The sequence below is a fragment of the Primulina tabacum genome, chromosome 5, assembly GCF_025594145.1.
Source record: "Primulina tabacum isolate GXHZ01 chromosome 5, ASM2559414v2, whole genome shotgun sequence".
In the NCBI taxonomy this organism is placed as follows: Eukaryota; Viridiplantae; Streptophyta; class Magnoliopsida; order Lamiales; family Gesneriaceae; genus Primulina; species Primulina tabacum.
The window spans coordinates 44,428,857-44,442,202 of NC_134554.1; the positions used below are offsets into that span (position 1 = coordinate 44,428,857).

At 39.1% G+C, this 13,346-nt stretch overlaps 1 long non-coding RNA gene across 6 annotated transcripts in view; it reads right to left on the reverse strand.

The window, feature by feature from the left end:
• The window catches only part of LOC142547816 (uncharacterized), a 71,505-nt gene extending 59,851 nt beyond the window's left edge, over window positions 1-11,654 (reverse strand). For 2 of the 6 annotated variants that reach the window (XR_012820742.1, XR_012820741.1), the window contains exons 1-2: window positions 11,362-11,654; window positions 9,770-9,821 (exon numbers count right to left, since the gene is read on the reverse strand). This is a non-coding gene — a long non-coding RNA (uncharacterized LOC142547816). Of the gene's footprint in view, window positions 1-3,811; window positions 3,935-9,538; window positions 9,825-10,409; window positions 10,476-11,361 lie in introns of those variants that run through there. The other 4 variants (XR_012820743.1, XR_012820745.1, XR_012820744.1 and 1 more) reach the window with 4 other exon arrangements.
• Between the last annotated feature and the right edge of the window lie 1,692 nt (window positions 11,655-13,346).

Genomic DNA, 13,346 nt, shown 5'->3' on the forward strand with positions numbered 1-13,346 from the left:
GTTATAAAAGTTGTAGTAGCTCCGTGACGTAGCCTATATTGGGTGAACCACGTAAATCTTTGTGTTCTTGTTGATTATTTTATTCGTATTTTTGGGTACTATTATCATCTTGATCGGCATCGCTTCGGTGCAATTTCCCAACAACTGGTATCAGAGCCTTGTTGTGAAAATTCTTAAGAATTCTGAGTATGCTCTGTGGTTGCAGCTTTGTCTGATCTTCCATATCATAAAAGATTTTCTAGATTTTTTGTTAAGGTTAGAGAAGTGATGGCCAGAGATGATGGATCGGGACCGAGAATCAACAAGTTCGACGGAACAGATTTTTCGTTGGTTACAGATAAAAGATTATTTGTATAGCAAGAAGTTGCATCAACCTCTATCTGGAAAGAAACCGGAAAAGATGGAGGATGATGACTGGAAGCTTCTTGACCGACAAGTGTAAGGTGTAATACGATTGACCCTAACGAAGAACGTGGCACATAACGTGGCGGAGGCAAAAACAACAGAGGAAATGATGTCCATTTTGTCGGACATGTACGAAAAGCCATCAGCAAATAATAAAGTACATCTCATGAAGAAGTTATTTAACTTGAAGATGAGAGAAGATGCATCGGTGGCTAAACACATCAATGAATTCAACACGATTGTTTCATAGCTAACATCGGTTGAAATTAAATTTGATGATGAGATTCGGGCACTTATTCTTTTGGCGTCTTTACCAGACAATTGGGAACCGATGCGGGCAGCGGTTAGCAACTCTGTTGGAAAAAGAAAGCTACAATTCAATGATGTCAGAGATCAAATTCTTGCTGAAGAAGTTCGCAAGATGGATTCGGGTGAAGGAACATCATCGAGATCTACTCTAAATCTCGAGAACAGAGGAAAGGGCAGGAGTGGCGAAAAGAGTTTCAACCAATGGCATGGAAGGTCCAAGTCAAGAAATGGAAAAGACAACAACACATTTGAAAAGAATGTGAAGTGCTGGAGCTGTGGTGAGACTGGTCACTTGAAAAAGAATTGAAAATCAACAAAGAATGACGCTAATGTTGTTACTGAGGATGTACATGATGCTCTATTACTATCCATGGAAAGCCCGGTTGATTCTTGGGTTAAGGACTCGGGAGCTTCGTTTCATACCACTGGTAATCGTGATGTATTCGATAATTACATTGCGGGAGATTACGGTAAAGTTTTCCTGGCTGATGGAAAACCTTGGGAAATAATTGGTATGGGTGATATCCGGATGAAGATGACAAATGAATCTGTCTGGAAAATCAACAAAGTAAGGCATGTAACAAAGTTGACACACAATCTGATTTCAGTGGGACAGCTTGACGACGAAGGTCATAAGGTGACCTTTGAAGATGGTTCCTAGAAAGTGAAAAAGGGAGCCATGATTGTTGCTCGAGGAAAGAAAACTGGAATACTTTATATGACTTCCAGTTTGAGAAATAAATTAGCGGCTGTGGATACTGGAGCTAATTCAAGTCTATGGCATAGTAGGCTTGGGGATACGAGTGAGAAGGGAATGAAAATGCTTGTTTCAAATGGAAAGCTACCGGAATTAAAGATCGTTGAACACAATCCGTGTGAAGCTGTATTTTTTGGAAAGCAAAAAAAGGTGAGCTTTTCAAAAGAGGTTAGAAAACCGAAATCGACGGATTTGGAACTGGTACATACTGATGTATGTGGACCATCTCATGTGACATCCCTTGGAGATCACTCAAGATATTATGGCACTACTGTTGACGATTCGAGCAGGAAATTTTGGGTTTATTTTGTGAAAAATAAATCGGATGTATATGAGACCTTTAAACAATGGGAGTTAGCCATGGAAGATGTGATGGATTCACTGTCATCCAATCACATGTGGGAATTGTCAGAACTTCCTGAAGGTAAAAGAAGTTTTACATAGCAAGTGGGAGTATCGGTTAGAACATGACGGTAGCAAGCGGTACAAAGAAATACTTGTTGTAAAATGTGAAAAGTAAGTCATTGGTTACACTGATATTTTCTCTCTGGTGGTAAAGTTAACTACTATCAGGACTGTACTTGGATTGATGGTAAAAGAAGATTTACATCTGGAACAGTTAGATGTAAAGCCGACGTTTCTTCATGGTGAGCTAGATGAAGAAATGAATAAATCACAGGGATTTGAACTACGATGGAAAGAGAAAATGGTGTGCAAACTTTAGAAGAGCTATGGTCTCAAACAAGCTTCAAGATAGTGGTACAAGAAGTTTGATGGTGTAATGAATAATGATGGTTTTCTGAGGTATCAGGCTGATCAATATTGTTATGTGAAGCTTGATGGTTATTATATCATACTACTGATATATGTAGATGATATGTTGATAGCAAGAGCTTGTCTGGAGGAGATTGATAAACTTGAGAAAGAGTTATCAAAGGAATTTTCTTTGAAGGATTTGGGTACTGCAAAACAAATCCTTGGAATGAGGATCCTTAGAGATCGGATGAATGAAGTCTTGAAGCTTGAGAAGATTCCTGGAAGCAAGAATCCAGCTGACATACTCACGAAGGCTGTTATCATTAAAAAACTGAAGTTGCGTTTGACTTCAGTTGTTCTCCTGGACTAACAAAGGAGGTATGAGCTGCTGCACTGATGGTGTGAAGACATGATTGAATCAAGTCTTCAAGTGGGAGAATTGTTAGGTATGATTTAATGAGGTAGGGCCCACACATTAAATAATATAATAATTAAAACATATTTTCCCACATATCCCACATCGTTATGATAACAAAACTGAACGAATTAATCGATTATAAATAGAGCTCAATTCCTTCAGTTATTGTATCCAAAAATCAAAAGCTTTTCAGCTTTGATAAAAAAGAGAGCGCATAGAAAAAATGAGTGTATTTTTTTCTTGAGTGCGAGAATTCTCTTGTGTGAGTTAGAGAAATTATTTTCTCGGTATACTCGGGTTTGGGAGTGAGAAATATTGAGTGTATTGGTGTATACATTTGTTGTAATATTTCTTCCGGTTATAAAAATTGTAGAAGCTCCGTGGACGTAGCCTATATTGGGTGAACAACGCCCAAAACCAGCAACCATGAGATGCAAGGTCTGTGACAGATTTAGTTTAGACACTTATGAATATAAAATTCATATCTAACTCCTCATTGACTCAAATCGATATCCGCCAATTGGAGATGAAAGAAAACTCAAATATATAAGTTTTCATAGAAAAAACAATTTCCAGAATCCTAACAGATAAATCCCAGAATTTACTAGAAGGCGCTACTACATGCACACTTCGCGGACAGAAGTCTGTACTGAGCAGTTTCGGCAAAATAAGCATAATGACCTCATATCTTAATGGAATTTAACGAATCTTATATCAATACAAAGAAAACGCATAGCTCTACAACTCTTAATTGAATCACAAGTCTAGAATCCGAGATCAAAAATGTCATAAACTCGAATTACAGTAGCTACTCTTCACAGCTCCAACACAGAATTCCATTTTGACACATTTTAGTAGAAAAATCATATCAAATCCGTTTTTAATTGGAATTCCATTTTGTCAGTGGCTATAGAAAGCTGACACATAGAGCTATAAGTGCTATTTGAACCACAAGTCAAGATTCTTAGTGCAGTCCACACAAAAACCCAAAAATCAGAAGCCAAAAACCTGCAACTCGAAAAACAGAAACCAACTTCTTCCATGGATAAAATTTTGAAAACCTAGGCTTAGGGATTACTTTCAAAAGATTTCCTTGAACTGAAATAAAGCTAGAATCAACCTCTTCACACTCTAAAGAACCAAGAAAAATAGAAATCAAGAGCTGGAAAGGAAACGCAGCAACTTGGAAGAAACATGGTAAAAAGAAACAAGCTCCTCTATGATGATTATGGCAAGGAGAGCTGAGGGACTTCTTGGGCTAACTTGGGAGAGCTATGGAGACCCACTTCCTAGCAGCCAAAGGCGACGAGTAGCTGCTCACGATGGAGAAGAAAAAATAATGGATGGAAGAGAAGAGACAAGAAGAAACGAGAAACTTAAAGGAAGAAATGGATTGGGCTTGGGGCAAATGGGCTTCCTTATAAACACATATCCATATACACATATACATGTATTTGAATGATTTAGCCCAATTGCTAGAATGTGACCCGATCCAAATATTTACAACTCCTGTGTGCTATTAAACATCGATATGTATTTTAATATCGTCTATAATTCCGATATTTTTTCTAATACATATTTTTAACACACAAGTATAATTATTTGGCTTAATTATTTTAATTTAGCACTTTAAAATAATTATTTCTAATTCTTGCCAAATACCGAATAATTAAATTTGGGTTCTCACATTCTCCCCTCCTAATAAAAGATTTCGTCCTCGAAATCTAATGTACACAACACTTATACACAAAGTGGTTAAAACATTTATCATTGATAATACATCGGAAAATCTGAGTACATGGTGTTATTCAACATATTTTCAAACAAGTGAGGCCACTCTTGACGCATTCGAGCCTCTAACTCCCATCTAGCTTCTTCTATCCCATGTCTACTCCACTGCACCAAAACCAAAGGAATCGTCTTGTTCCTGAGTTGCTTCTCTTTACGATCAAGAATTTGAACTGGATGCTCAACATAAATTAGAGAATTATCTAACTCCACATCCTCGATACTCAAAACATGAGATGGATCTGGCTCATACTTCCGCAGTATAGATACATGAAACACATCGTGTATCACAGACAAACTCTGCGGCAAGTCCAAACGATAAGCCAAAGTGCCAATCCTCTCAACAATTGCATACGGACCATTATAACGTGGAGCTAACTACCCTTTACGTCCAAATCTCATAGTACCATGAAACGGTGATACTTTCAAGAAAACATAATCGCCAACCTGGAACTCTAAGGGCCGACGCCTTTTATTAGCATAACTTGCTTGACGATCCTGGGCTGCTTTCATTCTTTTTCTGATCAATTCAACTTTATCTTTCATTTCTTGTACAAACTCTGGTTTAGACATCTGTGGTTCTCCCACATCTTCCCAACAAATCGGAGATCTACACTTTCTGCCATATAAAGCTTCAAATGGTGCCATACCGATCGTTGTCTGAAAACTATTGTTGTAAGAGAATTCGACAAAAGACAATGATTCTTGCCAACCACCCCTGAAATCCATTACAACTGCTCGTAACAAATCCTCTAGAGTCTGGATGGTTCTTTCTGATTGACCATCTGTTTGGGGATGATAAGCAGTGCTCATGGCCAACTTTGAACCCAAAGATGATTGCAAACTACTCCAAAACTTCGAAGTAAACCTTGGATCACGGTCTGATACTATGGTTATTGGCACACCATGCAATCTTACCACATGATCAATGTACAATTTTGCCATTTTCTTGTAAGTACAAGTACGGTCATATGGAATAAAATTGGCTGATTTAGACAATCTATCAACAATCACCCAAATTGCATCACAACCACGATTAGAACGAGGTAGGTGTGTCACAAAATCCATAGCAATGTGCTTCCAATTCCGGTGTGGTACTTCAAGACTATTTAACATACCGCCAGGTCTCATTCGTTCAGCTTTAACCTATTGGCAAGTTAAACATTTAGCCACAAAATCAGAAATTTCCTTCTTCATACCTTCCCACTAATAATGAGCTCTCAAAGTATGATACATCTTTCGATTTCCTGGATGAATGCTATGTCTACTACAATGTGCTTCACGTAATAAATCTTCTTTCATATCTATCAAATTAGGAACCACAAGTCTCTCATTAAAGCGCAAATTACCATCTGAGGCAACACTGAACTTATTTGACTGATTGGTTTGAACCAATTCTTTCAATCTATGAATGTGTGGATCAATTCTCTGCGCTTCTTTAATAGTTGATATTATATGTGGCTCGACTTTGATAGATGAAACTATAAAGTAATCTCCACTTGTTTGATAAGTCCATCCTGATGTTCCCAAATGCTCGTAGACTTTAGAAATATTCAGAGATGTCAGCATAGCGTTTTGAGCTTTCCTGCTAAGTGCATCTGCAACTAGATTCATTCGCCCTGGTTGATACTGAATCTCACAATCAAAGTCTTTAAGCAACTCCATCCATTTACGTTGTCTCATATTCAAGTCGGACTGTGTGAAAAGATATTTAAGGCTCTTGTGATCAGAAAAAATTACAAATTGTTCACCGTACAGATAATGACGCCATATTTTTAACGCAAACACAATGGTAGCCAATTCTAAATCATGAACTTGATATCGAGTCTCATGTGGCTTCAACTGTCGAGATGCATATGCAATAACTCGCCCATTTTGCATTAAAACACATCCCAGTCCATCCAGAGAAGCATCTGTACACACAACAAATCCACCTGAGCCTGAAGGTAAAGCTAACACTGGAGCTGTTGTCAACTTTTCCTTCAAAGTTTGAAAACTTGATTCACATTCTGCAGTCCACACAAAAAGTCGATCTTTTTGCATTAATTGGGTCATAGGCCTTGCAATAACGGAAAATCTTTCAATAAAATGCCTATAATACCCTGCTAATCCTAGAAAACTGCGAATCTCAGAAACATTTGTTGGTGTTGGCCAATTAATAACAGCTTCGACTTTACTGGGATCCACTGAAACTCCCTGAGCGGATATAACATGACCTAGAAATACTACTCTGTCCAACCAAATTCACACTTAGAAAATTTAGCATATAATTGTGCTGCTCTGAGTGTTTGGAGTACTAGTCTCAAATGTTCTCGATGCTCCTTCTTTGTTTTTGAATAAATCAAAATGTCATCGATAAAGAAAATAATGAATTTGTCTAAAAATTCTCGAAAAACATGATTCATCAAATCCATGAAAACTGCTGGAGCATTAGTCAATCCGAAAGGCATGACTAAGAATTCATAATGCCCATAACGTGTCCGAAATGCAGTTTTAGGAACATGTTCCTCTTTAACTCTAAGCTGATGATATCCAGAATGAAGATCGATCTTGGAATACACGGATGTACCCTGCAACTGATCAAACAAATCATCGATACGTGGGAGAGGATATTTATTCTTCACTGTAGCTTTATTCAATTGCCGATAATCAATACACATCCTCATCGTCCCGTCTTTCTTCTTTACAAACAATACTGGAGCTCCCAAGGTGACATACTTGGTCTAATATAACCTTTCCCCAGTAAGTCTCGTAATTGTTCCTTGAGTTCTTTCAACTCCGCTAGAGCCAAACGATACGGTGCTCTAGAAATATGGTTCGTCCCTGACATTAACTCAATGCTGAAATCTATTTCCCTTTGGGGCGGAAAGCCAGGAATTTCATCAGGAAATACATCAGGAAAATCCTTTACCACACGAATATCTGAAACTTTCAACATTTCTTCCTGTGTGACATCAACTGCATAAATCATGAATCCTTCATTCCCTGCCGAATGCTGATAGCAGTCTAAACATTTCCATTGCTGACACTAATGGAATGCATGACTGAGAATCATTACCATAAAAGTTCCACTTATGGCCATAATAAGGTCTAAATCTGACAACTCCATGGAAACAATCAACGGTGGCTCGATAATTCGTCAAAGTATCTATTCCCAAAATACAGTCGAAGTCAGACATAAACAATTTGATTAGATTAGTTATCATAAGTTTATCATCAAATCTAATCACACAGTTCAGAACTATCTCACGAGACATCAAATACACACCAGCAGGGGTAGACACAGACACTGTATCCATCAACAAGGTAGTAGCTATCTCATGCTCATCGATAAATGCAGCAGACAGAAATGAATGAGATGCTCCAGTGTCTATCAATATACGTGCAGGATGATAAAAAATAAAGCATATACCTGCAATGACCCATCCGGGCGTCTCATGAGCCTGGTCCTATGTCAACTCATGCACCCTAGCCTACTGAGGTCTTGGAAAGTACTGCTGAGAAGATCCTCTTGGCTGTTGGTAGTTAAGCTGTAGAGTAGATGGTCTAGGCACAGGGGCTCTCGGAAACTGGCTAAATTGCGAGGGTTGATACTGTTGTCTTCCCCCATTTGGACAAAATCTCGCATAATGTCCCGGTAATCCACATGTATGGCAGTCTCCCTGAACTCCTGTGCATTCGGTAGTAGGATGCCTACCTCCACATCTCCCACAAGAATCTCGAACATAACCACTAGATCTTCCTCCCCTAGAACTACCTGAACTAGATGAACTGCTGTAAGACTTCTTCTTAAAGTGCTTTCCTTTAGCTCTGAATTTCTGCTACTTTGGTGGCTGGTTTGATTGTGGAGGCTGATAAGGAGGTATGCCCACTGGCATCTGAATGCTACTCCCGGACCCTTGGGAAGTAAAAGATGGAACCTGTTGTGATCCTCCCCAAAGCAAACTAGCCTCAATATTCTTTGCTTTCTCTACCGCTTCTGCATAAGTAGTTGGTGCTCCAGTCATAACCAATGTATGTATCGTCCGATTCAGTCCTTGCATGAAACGCGAAAGCTTCGAACGATCACTATTAGAAACATGAGGTACGTAAGCTAGTAGAGCAGAAAATTCAGAGGCTTACTCTCCCACTGACCATATTTCCCTGAACCAACTGATTGAACTCGACTTCCTTAGAAGAATAATAAGATGGAGGCGAGTATTCTTGAATAAAATGAGTACGGAATACCTCCCAAGAAATTATCTGACCAGATTCTCGGATTGCTTCCTCTGTGGCTTCCCACCACAGTTGTGCTCGATCCTTGAGTTGGTAAACAGCTAATTTGAGTCTCAGCTCCGAAGTGTACTTCACCAGATTAAACAAATAGTTCATGCTCTTCAGCCACACTTTTGTCTTTTCGCCACCTTCATTTCCAAAGAATTTGGAGGACGCATATCTTGGAATTTAGAAATCACTAACTCCATTTCTCTCATTCTTTGGGTCAGCTGCTGAACTTCACGATCAACTTCCACATTTCTTGCAACATGCCTTTCTCGACGAATTGGTGGTTCCTGCTCCACCTCTATCTCTATATTCACATTTTGATTTGCCCTTCCTCTAGAGCGGCCACGTCTACCTTCGCCAATACCCTCAGTATTTCCTATGTTTGAGCTTCGAACTCTTGGATAACTTCTTTTCCTTTTCTGCCTCTTCCTCCCTGTACCATCTACAAGACACAAGGATTAATCCACAAGCAGAAAAATAATAGTAAGCACTGAAGGGTTTCAAGGAAAATTAAAACTTACTCCACTAGGTACAAATAAACGAAGCGTCAAACTTACTTCACTACCAGCTCTATCTCAGCTAAGTTAATAATCATAGCATGCAAATCAAATAAAGAGCAAGTAATAAATCAAATACGAAATCTATTTATTTGTGTCTAAACTCGAGTGTCCTAGACTCTAATTCGAGCATATTCCAGTTACGCTCTGATACCAACTGTGAGGGCCCGTGCTCCTGATTAATTTTTAATTATCAAACAACCAGGATTTATTAGCGTAAACAGCAAAAACGTGTAAAAATTTTCCATTTTAAGCCTACAGAAATTTCGGCATGACCTTCCCTTAAATAGGACATACCAAAAAAATTAAAACAACACAACAAAACCTTTATACTCGAAAATAGAGTCCAATAAAACAAACAGAATACCAATCGCACACAGAGCCGACTAGGCTCGATCACACCAAATAGGATCCAACACTCAAAATACAACCATACAAATACACGAGGCATCTACTCGGCAAATGACTCAGTATATAGTATAAATATCTGGGGACTCCAAACTCAAACTGACTCACTGGGCTCCACCAACAGACGCTCCGCCAGCTGCATCAGAACCACCTGTATAACCTGCTATGGAATCACAAAACAAACCACAGCAGCCCCGAGGGACAGGGGTCAAACCCCAGTACGAAGATCAAATAAATTACTGCATAAATAAATGACATATAATAAAATCAATGCAATGCAATGCATGTAGGGTACCAATAATCTCGGATATCAAACTGGATCCAAGGAAACGAAAGCAACAACTATGGCCACATGTGCCAGGGGTGTGACGTGTCAAATACGCCCTCGGCCCTGCACATCTGCGTCAGGGGTGTCAGTCTGAAGAACTGCTTGGCTCTTCCGCTAGTCATCAGAGGTGTGACGCTCAAACGCCCTCGGCTCTGATGTCTAAATAACTCATCCAAGAGTAAACAGAGATCTCGGAAACAACGGAGTCATGGCTCGATATGAATGCGTGTTCAACAATGCATATAAATTCACAAATTATTCCAATATATTTAAAAAATCACATTTAATTTTAAAAATGAGGAATAATCCTAAAATACACCCAAACAGCACAAAGAGCACATAAACACATAGTTTTCATAAAATCACATCAATTTAATTACACGTTGTTATAGACGCTGTAAAGAATCGATCAATCCGTACCTTAACCTTCAAATTAAATTACCACAATAGTTTATAAACTCCTCGGTGCTTCCTGGCTACTAAAGCCTGTGGCAAATAATTAATTACCATCAAATAAATATTCAACTTTTAGCCAAAAACAATTTACTAATTCCAGCTTGGACCTAAGCTCGGTTGTAAGGCCATAACTCAACCAAAACTTAACCAAAACATACTTATCATACATGGCTGGAATCCTGACTCAAAATTCCATATTTAATCAGAAGACATCAAAATGAAATTCAATCATCTTGACATTGAACAACGCCCAAAACCAACAACCATGAGATGCAAGGTCTGTGACAGATTTAGTTTAGACACTTATGAATATAAAATTCATATCTAACTCATCATTGACTCAAATCGATATACGCCAATTGGAAATGAAAGACAACTCAAATATATAAGTTTTCCTAGAAGAAACCATTTCCAGAATCCTAACAGATAAATCCCAGAATTTACTAGAAGGCGCTACTACATGCACACTTCACGGACAGAAGTCTGTACTGAGCAGTTTCGGCAAATGAGCATAACGACCTCAATTCTTAATGGAATTTAACGAATCTTATATCAATACAAAGAAAACGCATAGCTCTACAACTCTTATTTGAATCTCAAGTCCAGAATCCGAGAGCAAAAATGTCATAAACTTGAATTACAGTAGCTACGCTGCATAGCTCCAACACAGAATTCCATTTTGACACATTTTAGTAGAAAAATCATATCAAATCCGTTTTTAATTGAAATTCCATTTTGTCAGTGGCTATAGAAAGCTGACACATAGAGCTATAAGTGCTATTTGAACCACAAGTCAAGATTCTTAGTGCAATCCGCACAAAAACCCGAAAATCAGAAGCCAAAAACCTGCAACTCGAAAAACAGAAACCAACTTCTTCCATGGATAAAATTTTGAAAACCTAGGCTTAGAGATTACCTTCAAAAGCTTCCCTTGAACTGAAATAAAGCTAGAATCAACCTCTTTACACTCTAAAGAACCAAGAAAAATAGAAATCAAGAAGCTGGAAAGGAAACGCAGCAACTTGGAAGAAACATGGTAACAAGAAACAAGCTCCTCTATGATGATTATGGCAAGGAGAGCTGAGGGACTTCCTGGGCTAACTTGGGAGAGCTATGGAGACCCACTTCCTAGCAGCCAGAGGCGACGAGTAGCTACTCACGATGGAGAAGAAAAAAATGGATGGAAGAGAAGAGACAAGAAGAAACGAGAAACTTAAAGGAAGAAATGGATTGGGCTTGGGGCAAATGGGCTTCCTTATAAACAAATATCCATATACACATATACATGTATTTGAATGATTTAGCCTAATTGCTAGAATGTGACCCGGTCCAAATATTTACAACTCCCGTGTGCTATTAAACATCGATATGTATTTTAATATCGTCTATAATTCCGATATTTTCTAATACATATTTTTAACACACAAGTATAATTATTTGGCTTAATTATTTTAATTTAGCACTTTAAAATAATTATTTCTAATTCTTGCCGAATACTGAATAATTAAATTTGGGTTCTCACACTTTTCGCCGACTCTCTTAATGTCGAACAGATGAGAATGCCTCCTGAAGTGACGGTAATGGCTTGATACTGAGAATACGGCCTCGGACGTCATCGAACTCCTTATTCAGTCCGGATAACATCTTTAACACACGCTTGGTCTCAATGATTTTGTTATAGAGATGGGCATCTGCAGGGCATGTCCACTTGTGTTGATCGTAGAGGTCTAGTTTCTGCCAAATTCGAACAAGGATGGTGTAGTAGTGAGTGACTGAGGAATCGCCCTGCCGGAGGTCATGGAGACTGCTCTCTATCTCGAAGAGCTCAGACGTGTTATCGATGTTGGATTATGTTGTTATTGCGTGGTCCCATATCTCTGCAGCAGTATCATACATCAGAAACCCTTCACCGATTTTAGTGGTCATGGAGCTGATTAGCCACGTCTTGACCATGTTGTTATTTGTCTTCCATACTCTATGGCCTGGATCGTCTTCCTCTGGAGCTTGGATCATTCCAATTAGTTAGTCGTCCTTGCGTTTACCACTCACAAACATCAAAACTGATCTGGACCATGCTAAGTAATTTTGGCCATTCAGCATGTGATGTGTGATGAAACTAGTAAAAGAGTCTGTGGCTGAAGAAGTAGAGATAACTGGTAAAGGTGATATGGCCATGACGTTAAGATGGTGCTATGGCTCTAATACCATGTGGAAAAAATGAGTGAGGAATAATCTGACTATCTTCTCATTAACAAACGAAGTAAATATACAACTTAATATCCTTAAAAGTAGGAGTTGTAACAAATCTAATAACAAAATCAGTAACAAGATAATCTTAAAACTAGGAATATAACAGACAGATTACATAACTAATCCATGTATTTATATCCTATAATTATTTCTAAATACATGGCAAGCTTCTAGACATTCCACATATATGAACGTGTTATGATTTCCTACGATTACGCTGCCAATATAGGATGTTTAAGGGATAAAACAAGGGCGGTTAAAGGAGGAAACGAGGGCTAGACAAGGACTAGAAGGGGCTGTGCGTGGCTGATGGTAGAGCCTAGGGTTTTCATGGGGCATGTGCATGCAAGGCTCGGCCGTAAGGAGGGGCTGCACCAGGGCTCGACCAGGCTTGGTCTCGGCCCTGTGCAAGTGATGTTCAAGGGCCAAGAAGAGTCCTAGCCATTCGGCCGTAAGGGGGGGCTGCACCAGGGCTCGACCAGGCTTGGTTTCGGCCCTGTGCAAGCGATGTTCAAGGGCCAAGAAGAGTCCTAGCATGGCTAGGACTCAAGTTGCTGCGCGCAAGGAAGAGTCTGCATGAGCTAAGACTCTTCCTATGCATGCAAGGAGTGAGTGCTGCGTGGGGAAGTCATGGCTCGGTTGGGACTGGCT